At 43.0% G+C, this 15170-nt stretch overlaps 1 long non-coding RNA gene across 6 annotated transcripts in view; it reads left to right on the forward strand.

Moving 5' to 3' along the window:
- Positions 1–15170, forward strand: part of LOC111751432 (uncharacterized) — a 125804-nt gene that overhangs the window by 102546 nt on the left and 8088 nt on the right. For all 6 annotated transcript variants that reach the window (XR_010318354.1, XR_010318357.1, XR_010318358.1 and 3 more), the window contains one exon: positions 12724–12933. This is a non-coding gene — a long non-coding RNA (uncharacterized LOC111751432). The remainder of the gene's footprint in view (positions 1–12723; positions 12934–15170) is intronic.

Below are 15170 nucleotides of genomic sequence, written 5' to 3' on the forward strand. Positions count from 1 at the left end.
GATATTATCCTCTCACTGACAGCTTTGTACTTCAGCATAGATTTTGAAATTTTTTTCGACAATGAGTGTGACACCATTCCTCTTCAGTTTATGATTCCTGGCATAGTAGATCATATGATCGTCCAATTCAAAATGGAAAATATCATTTCAGCTCACTAATGCCTAGGATATCTATCTTCAAACATTCCATTTCATTTTTGATGACTGCCAATTTTTTTGGAGACCTGGTGGTGTCATGGTTAAGAGTTAGGCCGCTGACCAAAAAGGTCGGCGGTTGGAATCCACCAGCTGCTCCTCGGAAACCCTATGAGGCAGTTCTCCTCTGTCCTATAGGGTCACTATGAGTCAGAATTGACTTGAAGGCAGTGGGTTTTTCAGGTTCCAATTTTTCTAGATTCGTACTTTGTACATTCCATGTTCTCATTATTAATGGATGTTTGCAGCTGTTTCTTCTTATTTTGAGCTGCGCCACCTCACCAAATGAAGATCCCGAAAGCTTTACTCCTTCCCCATCATAAGGTTGACTCTACTTTGAGGAGGCAGCTCTTCCTCAGTTGCATTTTAAGTGCCTTCCAACCGGAGGGCCTCAGACCATTTTCCACTGCTATTCATAAGGTTTTCACTGGCCAGGTTTTTCAGAAGTAAATCGTCAGGTCCTTTCTTCTTGTCTGTCTTAATCTGGAAGCTCCACTGAAACTTGTCCACTGTGGGTGACCCCGCTGGTAGTTGAAATACCGCTGGCATAGCTTCCAGCATCACAGCAACACACACAAGCTGCCACAGTACAACAAGCTGACAGAGAAGAGGTGGAGAACCTTTTACATAGTGTGAAAACAGGATCACCTTCCCAGGCAACTTCCTTGATCTAAGTCTAGAAGGCTCTATTTTCAGTTCCTGACATCTCACCAGCTTTCAAGGCTTAACAATAGTGTCATTCCTTCCCTAAAGCTTTCCCTGACTGCTCCATATTCCCCTGCCAATTATCAAGGGCAGGCCTTCCTTTTCCTCTCCCCCCTCACACTTACCTATATACATGAATGCGTCTCCAAGTTTGGGCTTCTTCTGTCTTTATTACTGCTATGAGCTCCTGGAAGGCACTGGCATATTCTCTCCCTCACTACCCACTTCTGCCCCAGGCCCGGTTTAATATCTGGCACACAGGAGGTTCTTAATAATTGCATATAGTGAATTAATGGGGGAGAGTGATCTTATAGGTGTCTCATTTGTCCCTTGAAGAATTTCATAATCAAGCAAGCTAAAAATGGAGGAGATGTGTGTCCCCACCAGATAAGGTCTGATCCACCCTCTGCCAAGAGAACACAAAGACCAGAATACGCCTTAGCAACCAGGCTGGCTGAGGTGCATAAGCTGCTGGCCCAGAGGCCCTTAAAATCCCTGGAGACTAGGGACAGGATTAGCTCTGGGGCCTGGGCAGAGTGTTGAGTCAACAAATGGAAGTCATGTTGCCCCAGTTATGGGGGAGAGGGGTGTGAGGGCCAAGAGAAAGGCAGATCATTGCATAACCCGTCTTGATTTCAGTAAGGTTTTCCTTAAGGCCACTGGCATTTGACTCTAAATGGTGTGGCATCCACTATAGATACCTGTCAGGCCACTGCTCAGGGGATCAGGGCTGTGTCTTGTTCTTTATTGTGTTTTTTGTTTGTTTAGAACTAGCTTTCTAAAATTTTAATTGAAAATGTAATGCACTTACGCCTCATTTATAGACTGTCTTGTTATCTGACATTCTGCACTTACGACGATAGTAAAAAATCTACTATCTGACTCCTTGGCGCATTAATGCCCTGCGTCTGGCAGTAACGAACACCGAGGTGTGAGGTGACAGTAACGTTGGCTGTGATGGTTAAGCTTATGTGTCAACTTGGCCGGGCCATGAGTCTCAGAGGTTTGGCAGTTACGTAATGATGTAATTTGGCAGTTGTGTAGTGAAGTAATGTGGTCATTATGTGATGATGAAATTTGGCAGCTATGCAATGGTGTAATTTGGCAGTTGTGTAATGATGTAATCATCCTCCATTTTGTGATCCAGTGTGGTCATCCTCCATTTTCACATAATGCCGATTTTCACGTGATGGCCTGGTCTTTGGAACCTAACCATGTCAATAAGCGAGGAGCACAAGACACAAACGTTCAAATGATTCAAAAAAGCATACAATGAAAATTCTGCCTCCAACCATAGACTTCTTAGGTCATCACCTCCCTCCTCAGGGACAGGCATCATTAAGAGCTGCCCCTCTCAGAGATGCTGAATGCACATATATATATAGTTGCATATATATGTTATGTGTTATATATTTTTTATGATCACTGAATGAGGTTGTGAACATACTCAGTGCATTTGTAGGTGATATTGTCGTGATTATTGACACTCAGGAAAAGAGGGTTAAAGTTCTTCCACAATGGACCCCTCATGGGGCTAGTTAAGTGCTTGGCTAGTGACCGAAAGGTTGGCGGTTCGAACCCACCCAGCTGCTCCATCGTAGAAAGACCTGGTGATTTGCTTTCATAAAGAGTGTAGCCAAGAAAACCCTATGAGGCAGTTCCACTCTGTCACATGGGTCATTATGAGTTGAAATCAACTCGATGGCACCTAAAAACAATGACAGCATTGCACGTTCTGAATGACATTTATTAACAAAAGCTAGGTAGTAGTAAAATCTGGACACCTCAAATATTATCTGGAAACAGGCCTGTCTGGCCCAAGGGGAGTAGAAAAAGGAGGCATGATTGGCTATAAATTGGTTATGGATGGGAAACGTCGGGCCATTTTAGCAAGCACCCGTGTGCTGTCAGGATGGATTATGAGGGGTTCAACTAGTGAAGATCAGCAAAATTATTTGTTGGGTAACCAGTTGACCAGATACAACAAGTTGATTCTAACTTATGGTGGCCTCATGGGTGTCAGGGAAGAACTGTGCTCCATAGGGTTTTCAGTCGTTGATTTTTCAAAGCAGATTGCTAGGCCTTTCTTTTTAGGTGCCACTGGGTAGACTGGAACCTCCAACCTTTTGGTTAGCAACCAAGCATGTTAACCGTTTGTACCACCCAGGGACTCCAGCCAAACTACACTCAGAATTAATCACTCTTCTCCTCCAATGAACAGGAGTGTCTCACAGGGTCAACCTGGGCCTCTCAGGTCTCCTTTCCCACAGAATGAGTTCCCTCCCAGGAGGCTCCTCAGCCACTCACACAGCTGTCAGGCAGGCTCAGACATGTTAGACTCCTGCTCAGGTTCAAACTAGGACTTAGGTTTCCCCTAATAATAATTAGCAAGTGTGCAGTTGTTTCGACAAAAGATTTTGATCAATTGTTCTGTGAGGAAGACCAAAACAAGAGGCTGTGGACACAAGCTATAGCAGGAAGGATTTAGTGAGCTCACAGGAAGAATTTCTTGTTACCAGAGTGGTAACAAGGAAAGTTATTTGGTCTCCTTTGGAAGAGAAAAGTCTAGAGTCTTTCTCGAATAGTTCAGAACAGCAGTCGTAGAGCTTTTCAAGCTAAGCCCATTGGTGTTTCTGAAGTAGACAGAGGCACCCCACCTTCACCATCGAACAGTAGTGGTCTTTTCCTAATTCAGGCAGTATAATTTTCCCCATGTAAATTTTTTTTCCGTACATGTTTTAATGGTCTTAAACCTTTTGCACCTGCAGGCAGCAAAACTAATGAACAAGTAGTAAACAGATCTGAACGGGAAGGCTTGAAAACCACCGCTCACACGGAGTTGGCTGCGTTTTTGAAAGCACATGTGTGCTTGTGGTTTTAGACGGCGTGCCCATAATGGAGCCATATTTTCTGCTATTAAAATTGTTCCCAGCTCATGGGATGGAATGAAGCAGACCATTATTCCAGGGTGTTCCCGGAAAAGCCTCATGTTTCAGGAAGGCTGCCGTGACTTTTAGTTCTCCGCCACCTGAGTACACTTGAGCTCTGCTCTTGTAGACTCACCAGCGATAGTTTCCTTTCCTCCTTTCCCTCCTCCTCTGCTGTTTCGCATCATGGCCCAGACTGACTCCCAGCCTCTGCCAGGCTAAAGATAACCTCTCCATCTGGGGTATCACCCACAGGCTAAATTTATTCCCAGGGGTGAGTTGGGGCTACCCCAACCAGTGACTGTAGGCAAGCATTTGAGCACCAATGGCTGTAGGTCCTATCAAGAGATGGAAGGAAGCTGGGAAGGCAAGGGGATTCCCAGAAAAGGATGAGCAGGGGTAGGAATGAATGATGCAGACGCTGATAGAATGTTGGCAAAGGGGATGCAGAGAAAGGCTAGAATACTGTGATATGTGGTGACTCCATCATAAACTGAATCAGTCTGAAGGATTTGACTGCTCCCAGCAAAGATTCCTTTACTGACAGTTATAATGTTACTGTAATCCAATCCCTAGAGGGAAAAGCCCAGTGCTAATCAGGGATCAAGAAGTCAGTGGACTTGATGTACAGAATGGGGTGTTTAATTTTATGGTGTGGCTATGGGTTACATGAGGGACTAATAAAAGAACTCTATAAAATGTGGTTTGGAGCAATGGGGTTGTGGCCTCTGCCAGCGGGTCAGCTCTACTCAGAAGTGGTTTAAAGCCTGGCTGATATCTAGCTGGTATCCACTGGTGGGGCCATTCTGGTTTTTAAACAGTTGAAAGCCTTCTGTACCAGTTAAGTAGCTGCTGTCCTTAACGTCCTAAGAGCTCCCCTGCTGCCCTGGCCACTCACTCCCTACTCCAGAGCCTCCCCAAAATCCAGCAACCAAATGCAGAGGGCCTACAGATCCATCTCTCCGGAGCCATATTTCTAGATCCATACTGAGCCATCTCTCTGGTTCCACACTGTTTCTCAGTGGCTGGTGCCCATGTAGTATCTGTTGTTAAATACATATATATCACCCATTCTACAGAATGTCTTCCGGGGGATTGGACTTTTTGGGTACCTGTGGAATGGATCAAGGGATACAGTTCCATATGGCTCTCCCTCTGCTGATATTAGGCCAGTCCAAGGTGCCCACAGGAGGCTTTCTTGAGGAGTGCCTATCACTCTCCTGGTTGATACAAGGACCCAGTCGTTCCCTTGAATCATAGTGACTTGTCTCAAAGGAGAGTTTTAATAAACACAGAAATGACTTCAGAGTTGAGGAATATTTCTGGAAGAAAGACAAATTTGTGTAAGGTTTCTCAGCCAAGAATTGCATTTGTCCATAGAGTCTGAAATAGAAGGATACTTAGAGGGTATCTGGTCTCCCTTCAAGACAGCACAAAATCCTTCTCTCTCCCCCCTACCACCAGAGTTAGTCAGCCCCTTCCAGGTCATGTTCACTGACAAGGAACTTAGCTCTTTGAGGAAGAGCTAAGCCTCCCATATGACCCAACAGGAGCCAGAACCTTCATCGACAAATTAAATTGTGAACTTTTTGCTGAGCTGAAATCTTCCTTATATAACTCAAATTTTGGCCTTTCACCCAGATGGAATTTTAAGTCCAAAGATGGCCTCAAAGCAGTGAATGCCTCTACCAATATGTCCTATATCACCACATCAGCTGAGAGGCGATGCAATCATTCATTCATTCAACCAGTGTTTATTGAGTGACGACTCAGTTCTAGACAATGTGCTTGGTGCTGGAGATTCAGCAGTAAACTGGAAATGCATCTGCTCTGGGATATCTTCCAATCCATTTGGCCAGTGCTAGGCAGTCATGGAAACCACAGACATCAGGGCACTGAGCTTTGCTTCTGAACTCCATTCCAGGCCTGGGGACATCTTAAATGGTGACTGTCCTGGGCAACTCTCGGCAAGAAACTTCTGTCTAAGGTCCTCCTTTGTCCCCATTGGTTACTAACAGCCTGGTGAGTCCACTGAGACTATGGAGTCCCCAGTATGGGCTGCCATTTTACAGACAAAGAATATAAAACTCAGCAGCCAAGAGTTGTTTGCCATTTCCCTCCACACACCCTCCGAAAATGCTTGTGAGAGTCAAACAATATTTTATAATATACATTAATGGTGGACACTTGAACAGGAGAATTTTTATTTTTCATTACACAAGAAATATTAGAGAATTCAGATAAGAAAAAAGACGATAATAAAAATTATTTATAAATTCATCATTCAGAGATAACAATTCAGTGTTTAGAACCTTTTCTGGGTGTATTTAACATAGCTATTTAGAATATCTGTGGATGTGGGTAAATACATATACTGTACATATTTCATAATCTACTCTTTTCCCCAGTTGTTTTCCCAATGAACACAATTTTAAAGTAAAGTCAATTACTCAGAAATGTTTTAACTAATGCATGTAACTTTGAAGGACTTCCCCAAAGAGATCAGTTGGAGAACAAACAATTAAATCCTTTCAGTAGTAAATTAAGCATTTGCCAGGGATAGCAGATCAAATTTGTCCTCTGGGCATATTAAGGGGGTGGAGTGGAGAATCTAATAAGAACTTGCCTTGACTGTCCTGTACTCCCACCTCCAGCCCAATGAGGCAGCTGCTGGGATGATGGGAGGTGAAGCCCTGAGGAGTAAGGGTGGCCACAGCTCTGTCAGAGACCTCGTGAAGAGAGCTAGGCTGGGGATTTCTCCTTCTGAGCCAGTAGATGGACAGCCTGGGGCTTACGATCTAATTGTGGTGCCTAGAGAGATCCTTGGACCTTTGGGGAAATGGCTACATCGGCACCAATGAGCAGACCTCCTTGACCCTCGATTGCTGAGGAGAAGCTGAACAGGTAGGTGAACACAGAAGGGAGTGAAGCTGAAAAGGGGCTTCCTTCCTCCTGGCGCCTTGACTGTTCCCACCAGGGGCCATCCCTTCCACAACTCACAGGACTGTTGTCACTTAAGGAACTCCCAGAAGCTGGACCTGAATTTCAGAGAACAGATAAAACAACTCTGTACATAAGGGGGCTTAGCAGGCAGAAAGAGGGAGAACAAGAGGAATCCACCAAACAGTCCCTTTGAGGAAATAACGCTGCTGGAATAGACAACCTGAGCAGAAATGATAAGAAGGACATTCAAACACTTTACAAAGAAAGACTTCCTGGAGTTAAAACATATTTTGAACTAAAATACTCATTGGATGAACTACAGAGGAATATGGACTCGGAAGATCAAGTGAAAGAAACATCCCAAGTGCAGAACGAAAATCCAAAAAGATGAAAATCATGGGGGCAAAGTAAGAGATTAGGAGGCTAGATTCAGGAGACCTAAGGTGTAAATGATAGGAGTTCTTGGAGAAGGAGAATAATGGATGGATGACTTGTGTCTCTGCAGCATCGAAGAAACCAGTCATCGCAGTGGGAAGGTTTGCCCACTGGTGGTGGGGGGAGTCTTTCCTTTTCTTCTCCAAGGGCTGCATGAGCATCTTGGAATGCAGGTATGGACTCCCCAGTCAGTGTGCAGTTTTCATTAGCAAGATGAAAAAAGCTTGGACTGTACTGCCACGAACCAGTTTGAAATGTGGCAAGTTAGAACCTTATTTGAGGTTGACTGTTTTTGATATCTGAAGTGTATTTTGAACTAACACTGTTACTTATGAGATGACAGAACCTGGGGAATTGAATAAGAGACCTTGAATATATATTGCCCTAAAAAAAAAAAAAAAAAAAGGAGAAAGGTTTTATTTGTAAGGCCCATTGTACTTGAGCATCCATTTTACCTCTTGGGATAAAGGAATGGTAAGGCCCAGTAGGGAGTCCTCGTGGCACAGTCGTTAAGAGCTCAGCTGCTAACCAAAAGGTCGGCAGTTTGAATCCACCAGCTGCTCCTTGGAAACCGTATGGGGCAGTTCTACTTTGTCATATAGGGTCACTATGAGTCAGAATCAACTCTATGGCAACACGTTTGGTTTTTGTTCTTGGTTAAGGCCCAGGAGGAGTCCCTGGGTGTGGCAAATGATTTATATGCCTGGCTGCTAACTGAAAGGTTGGAGCTTTGAGTCTATCTAGAGGCACCTCAGAAGAAAGGCCTGGTTATCTACTTCCCAAAATATTAAAAAAATATATATTAGCCATTGAAAATTCTATAGAGTACAGTTCTACTCTACCACACACGAGGTCACCATGAGTCAGAATTTGATGGCAGCTGGTTTTCTGTTTCAGGACCAGTAGGAGCGAACAGCTTCCTCAGGCTTGGTAGCCTGAAGTCAGTTACAGAGATAACCAATGAGGGAGCTTGCAGATGTGTTTTGATTGACCTTTGTAATATTTAATTAAAAAAAAAAACTTGCTAACATAACAGTTGGAATTTTTCACTCAAAACTCCAAATTTCTGGCTTTTCTTGAAAAATCATGAGATATGGCAATTAAAAAACAAAACCAAACCTGTTACCGTCGAGCCAATTCCAACTCATAGCGACAATAAAGAACGGAGTAGAACTGCCTCACAGGGTTTCTAAGGAGTGCCTGGTGGATTCAAACTGCTGACCTTTTAATTAGCAGCTGTAGCTCTTAACAACTGTGCCATCAGGGTTTCCAGATATGGCAAAACAAAACAAAACAAAACAAAAAAAACCAGTTGCCATCGAGTTGATTCCGACTCATAGATATGGACCCAAATTCCTTAGTAGCAACCATTACTTGAGTCTGGGTAGCCACTGCTGTCTTTAGATAGGAACATGCTCTCTCTTACCTTATACTCTTACTCACTACTCCCTATCATACGATTGGCTTCAGCCACAGACATTGTGTCTGGCCCTATAAGACATTTGAGTTAACCAGTTACAGGAGAGAGTCTTTATCTCTAGGATCTCCACTCTACCAGAATTATTATTCTCTCCATCCCACGCAGCGCTACTCACAGCCTCTTCTCTTGTCATGTCTGTTGTCCACCCTCCTCCACTCTCACCTCTTATCTTTTCAAATTTACATGTTGGGAACTCGGATGGGATCTGTCTCTGTTACCTAGTGCTGCTACAACATACATACCAGAAATAGGTGGCTTTAAGGAGCAGAAATTTCTCACAATTCTGGAGGCTAGAAGACTAAATGAAGGTGTGTTCCATGTTGGTTCCTTCCTCTTGGTAGCCCTGGGATGTGCCTTGGTGTCTTTGTGATCCTTGGCTTGTAGATGGTCCTCATACGGTGTCTGCCTTCCCTGGTGTGTATGTCTTTGTGTCCACTCTGCTCTTTTTCGCAACTCAGAAGTGATTAGATTTAGAACCACGCCCACTCAGATATGACTTATTTATCGTAACAAAGAATGTCCTATTTCCAAATGGGATCATATTTACAGGTATGGGGCCAGGATTCCAACACATATTTTTGGAGGACACAATTCAATCCATAACAGGTCTATAGCACAGATGCTTTTTTATCCTAATATTTTATATGATGGCTCCTCAAGTCCTTTCATGGAATCCTGGATACGTTTGGTTTCTGTTGGCAGAAGATTTCTATTCTGTTGACTCTGTCTTTGGTAAACAGCAGCTCTTTTGTCTTTGTAGCAGCTTTCCTCCGTGGCACTGTTGATATGTTCATAATCTTTATCACTTGGTATGTACCTCCCTAGGTGCTGGGGTCATTATTTGCTTCCTTAGTCAGAATCAGAACTTTGACTAGTCATTTCCTTCTCCCCCAGGTCTTACTGCAGAAATGGCTTTCTCTACAGTCCTTCAGAATTAATTCCTCTGTGTTATATGTTTTTGGAGCTCTGGTGGCGAAGTGGTTAAGAGATCGGCTGCTCATCAGAAGGTCAGCAGTTCAAATCCACCAGCCGCTCCTTGGAAATCCTATGTGGCAGTTCTAATCTATATGAGTCAGAATTGACTTGACGGCAATGGGTTTGTTTTTTCGGTTTGTATGTTTATCAGGGACTGCATCTTCAGGGAGAAATCATTCAAGTCTTGTCTAAAGGAAGCAAGATAACCCTCACTCTTTTTCTTCTTTAATTACTTCCCTTGACTCAGTGTGAGCCAATGTTGTCCTTCTTGGTGGCTTTCCATGAGAACAGTGTAGAACATACTACTTTTTCTCAGCAGTGCCAAACTGTAGGTTTCTAAGGAACTTGGCAATAGCTTCAAATTTTTCTACATTTGTCCTGTCTACAAAAGGGCATGTGTGCAAGTAAAGCAATAAGAAAAGACTTGTTACAAACCAAAGTGAATATTCAAATTAAACCACAGTAATGAGTTGGGTTGAAACAATCCATGTAGATAAATTTCATTTGTATATCACCTCAATCAAAGCTTTCATTTATTCAGTTTGATAGATGAAACTTTTTTTAACTTATTTATCTATTCCCCGTTGATTCTCCATGTCTTAGATGTAAGAACCAATGTTATTTGTCCACCAAGTGCAAACAGTTAATGTGCTCAGCTGCTAACCGAAAGGTTGACTGTTCAAGTCCACCCAAAGGCTCCTTGCAAGAAAGTCCTGGAGATCCACTTCCGTAAAAATCAACCCTTGAAACCCCGACGGAGCACAGTTCCGCACTGGTTCATTGGCTATTTTCCCATGGAAAACCCAAAAGCTGTTGCTGTAGAGTCGATTCGGACTCATAGCAGCCCTATAGGACAGAGAAGAACTGCCCCATAGGGTTTCCAGGGAGCGGCTGGCGGATTTGAACTTCCAACCTTTTGATTAGCAACTGACCTCTGAACCACTGTGCCTACTGTTATGAATTCAGCTTTTTGATGTCTGTAAATTTTGGATTTGAATAAACTCTATATTCTGGATGACAGAATGAAGTTATTGAATTGCCAAATCAAGAATTATTATCCAGATTTTTTGTGATATGTCTAAATAGTGCCTGTGATGGTTAAGGTTGCGTGTCAGCTTGGCTGGGCCATGCTTCTCAGTGATTTGACAGTGGTGTGATGCTGTGACCACTTCCATGATGAGATTTGATATAATGTGATCATCTTCCTGATGGGATCTGCTGTGAGTAGCCAATCAGCTGAAAGGGAGTTTCCTTGGGTGTGTGGCCTGCATTGAATATAAGTGGATATTCTGGCAAGGCTTGTCGACTTTTGTTCATTCTAGATCCTGTAGCTGGCTCCTGTTCATCTGATCTCTGGTTCTTGGGACTTGAGCTAGCAGCTTACCTAGGTCCTTGCCTGCTGATCTTTGGGATTCTTTGATCTTCACAGCCTGTGAGCAAGAGCCCTGCTCTCTGACCTGCTGATCTTGGGTTCACCAGCCCCTGTGGCTACATGTATCAGGAGAAGCCTCTTTTCTGACCCACGGACTTGGGCTGTTCTAGCTGCTACAACTGCATGAGCTATTTCTTTGATATAAATCTGTCTGTTTGTGTATACTTATATACACTTTACTGGTTTTGCTTCTCTAGCGAATTCAGCCTAAGACAGTGCCCAAATCAACAGGGAATAAATAAGTGAAAAAACACAGACCCAGAAATTCCAGTTCCAGGAAATTTATTCTACCAAAATAATTAAAGATTTGTTTAAAGATTTTGCTGAAAGATTCTCATTAGAGCATTTAAAAAAATTACAGTGGCAAAATATTAAAATAACTTAAATGTTTGTAAACAGGGAGCTGGCTAAATCAAGTACGCGACATCCATATTTTTTATCCATTAAAGATGATGTCTTAAACCAAAAGCTTGGAAACATTCCAGATGAACATCAATAGGGTTCTGGTTGAATATAAAATAGTCCATTCACATAAGGGAATGCTATGTAGCTGTAAAAAGAATGACGAAACTCTTTATAAATTGACGTGAATGATCACCAGGACATATTGTTTAAAAAAAAAAGGTGAATAAGAATATATTTTGTGTATGCATGTGCTTGTATTTATATAAAATAAAATAATGAAAATGCTGGAAAAAAATGAACAGATGAAGGAGAGGGAACCATTAAACAAATAATAGAAGATACTTTTCCTGAGTGAAAAAGAGTCAGGTCTGAGGATTAAAAAGAACTCACAGAATCACTAGGATTGAAAACCACATACCTAAGCCCATCCTGGGAAGATTCTTGAATTGAGGTGCAGGTGCAAAAAGAACTTCTTACATCCTTCAATACAAAGAAGGAAATGTTAATTACAAAGGAAAAGGAGAGAGACGGGGATGAAGCCTACTAAATACTAGCCACAGCCGAAATTCCTCTTGTTGGTCAGGGTGAAAAAAAGGGGCATCAGCTGGCTACTCCATCTGAGCAAAGTATTCTAGAATGCACCTCAAGGAAATGAAAAATGAACCACACTCGAGATAGAAGAAGATGAAGGGGAATTCAGTGATGGGAAAATGAGCCTCTCTCTTGGTCAATTTCTTTCAATCTCTCTCTCCATCTTTGCTCTCCCCCTCTCCCCTCTTCTCTCCTCTCCTCCTCTTCCCTCTCTCTCTCTCTTTCTCGTTCTTTCTTTTCAGCTGAACCCCAGGGGAGCTTTGGAGCTGGAGCGGGAGCTGTTCTGAATTGAGATAAGGGCTAGGGCTTTTTACCCTGCATGGACTAGTGGCTGCCTGTGGATTGCCCCGGGAAAAGAACAGACCTGGGGCAGGGCAGGTCCCTTCAGTTTCAGGCAGTTCTTTGGGAAGGGCTCAGCTGTGAGCCACTACTTCAGCTGGAAGGGGGATGGGGCAGTGCAACCAGCATCCTTCACAATCTATGACCCGTTGCCCTTTATGTGAAGTTATATATGATACTTACGTATCTATTGCAGCAGTGAGCTGGTAAATGTTTAATAATTGGGGGGTGGGGTTTGATTTGTACCTTTTGGTGGTTACCGTGGTGTAAATACTCCTGTCTTGACCCATATCGAGCTGCCAATGTGATGTCACTGAACACGGAGCCAGGAGGAGATGCTCACAGCTGCCTCACATGAGCTGGTACAAGCTATTCCAACACACCATTGTACACGCCCGAGGAAATGTTGAGGAGAAAATGTGGAGGAGGGGAGAGGCACAAAGAGCTAACGTTCTGGACTTGCTCAACAGGAGAGCTCTGACGTGGGGAGCTTTTACTGCCTGCAGGTAATTCTCTACCCCTCGACCCTCCGGTCTCCTGCCCCATTTCCTCCTTCCGTCCCAATAAGCTGGTGTTCTTTGCAGGCGGTTTTCCAGAAGGAATCTCAAATAGCTGTTGAGACCGAAGTAATAGTTGACTATCAACAGAAGTGGGTGGCTGTGAGATCCAGTGTGGGTATGCCTATCAGGGACGGGCAAACTTGCTCTCTAATGGGCCAGTTAGAAAATATTTTTGGTTTTGTGGAACATATGGTCTCTCTTGTAGCTACTAATCTCCTGTGGGCCATAGTTTGCTGACTCTTGTTGTATATGATACCAGTGTATCATAAGCCTTTGCGTAAGTGCTAATTATGGTTATTTCAAAGGGCCCAGAGGAAGAAATCTCTTAGCTCTAGACCTTCAGGCGAACCAACTCAGAGGAGAGATTTAGGACTTAGGGGGAGTTTTTTGTGGTCTAGCTGGCTTTGTGAATGTAGCCTTACTCAATAGTGTTTTTTTTAACTTCTTTTTATCTAGGGTCAAATAAAGTAAGAAAAAGAGAACCCCTGGATAAAAAAGAAAAGATAAAAAGAACCATGATCACTACCACCATCACTACCACAACCAATTCTACTAACAACCCCCAAAGCAAATCTTGATTTTTTTTTTACCTCATTTATTAGGGAAACCCTGGTGGTATAGTGGTTAAGTGCTATGGCTGCTAACCAAAAGGTTGGCAGTTCAAATCCACCAGGCGCTCCTTGGAAACTCTTTGGGGCAGTTCTACTCTGACCTATAGGGTCACTATGAGTCGGATTTGAGTTGACAGCAAAGGTTTTTATTTTTTTTTTTAATTATAGGTTATATTTGGAAAAATATCACTGGGAAAGAGGCGGGCACTCACTATGGCATTATCTCTGCAGAAAGACTCAATAGGTAGATCAACAGAAAAAAACCTGGTCTGGTGGGAAGAAGCCGTAACATGACTAAGACATTAAAGTCTCCTTCATCCTGTGGGCACATGAATTATGTGAATGTTAATGTGAAGTTCCTAAGTTCTCTGTTACAAAAGGGATCATGTAGGACTGTTTTTGGCAATCTTGATGAGCAGTTCCAGCAGGCTGGTATATATACCGAAGCTGCATTTTTCCAAATATATTTGGGGCAAATCTCTTTTCTCCTGGCTTCTGTTTTTCTGAGGAGCCCTCATGGTGCGGTGGTTACGTGCTCAGCTGCTAACCGGAAGGCTGGTGGTTCAAATTCACCAGCCTCTCCGTGGAAGAAAGATGTGGCAGTCTGCTTCCATGAAGATTACAGCCTTGGAAACCCTATGGGGCAGTTCTACTTTGTCCTACAGGGTTGCTATGAGTTGGAATCTATTCAGTGGCAGTTGGGTTGGGCTTAGTCTATTTTCCTATTTTTAAAAGAATAATTTAGACTTCTTGGAAAGCTTTCTGAATTTTTATGAGTTTGCATTGGTGTAGATTCCTAAATTTCACTAAAAAAATAAAATAAGGCTGCCCAACTAAAAAGAAATGTTCTTCTCCTAACCATGTTTTGCCTTGTGTTAACCTCTGTAACTCTACAAGGTTGACAGTACAACAGGGCACTTCTTTCTTGGCTTTCAGCTGTCTTAGGATGTGTGTGTGTGTGTGTGTCTGTGTTTACATTTTGGTAGCAGCGGGAGTTATTTTCTAATAGAAAAGTCTTACCTATCTGCCAGGCTTTGCTTATAAAACCCTTTCAGAACATAAGGAAACCCCGCTAATCATGTTTGTTTCTGTAGCATCGACTAAGGTGATACTTTGTTGACTTTTCCCTGGCAACCAGGAAGCTCCGAGTGGAATGTAGTGTCCAGACAAGCCCATCCTGGTTATGTTGTAATAATCTCTCAGTGACTTTTAATCTTTTCTTGTTCACTGATTTCTAAAGGGAATCCACCAGGAAACATTTGTATATGCCCACAAAAAATATGGGTAGAGTGGATTCTGATCATTGCTTTTGGAAATCTTCAACTACCGTATTTTATTTTTATTTGTGTTATTATCTGGTATCTACTGTCTCCATCCAATATGACTAAAAATGTTGACGTACATTCACAGTTGCCGTCAAGTTGATTCCGACTCATGGCGACCCCATGCGTGTCCAAGTAGAACTGTGCTCCACAGGATTTTCAATGACTGATTTTTTGGAAGTAGATCACCAGCACTTTTCTTTTGAGGCACCTCTGGGTGGATGCAAACCTCCAACCTTTTGGTCAGCAG

The sequence above is a fragment of the Loxodonta africana genome, chromosome 1, assembly GCF_030014295.1.
Source record: "Loxodonta africana isolate mLoxAfr1 chromosome 1, mLoxAfr1.hap2, whole genome shotgun sequence".
NCBI classification, from domain to species: Eukaryota; Metazoa; Chordata; class Mammalia; order Proboscidea; family Elephantidae; genus Loxodonta; species Loxodonta africana.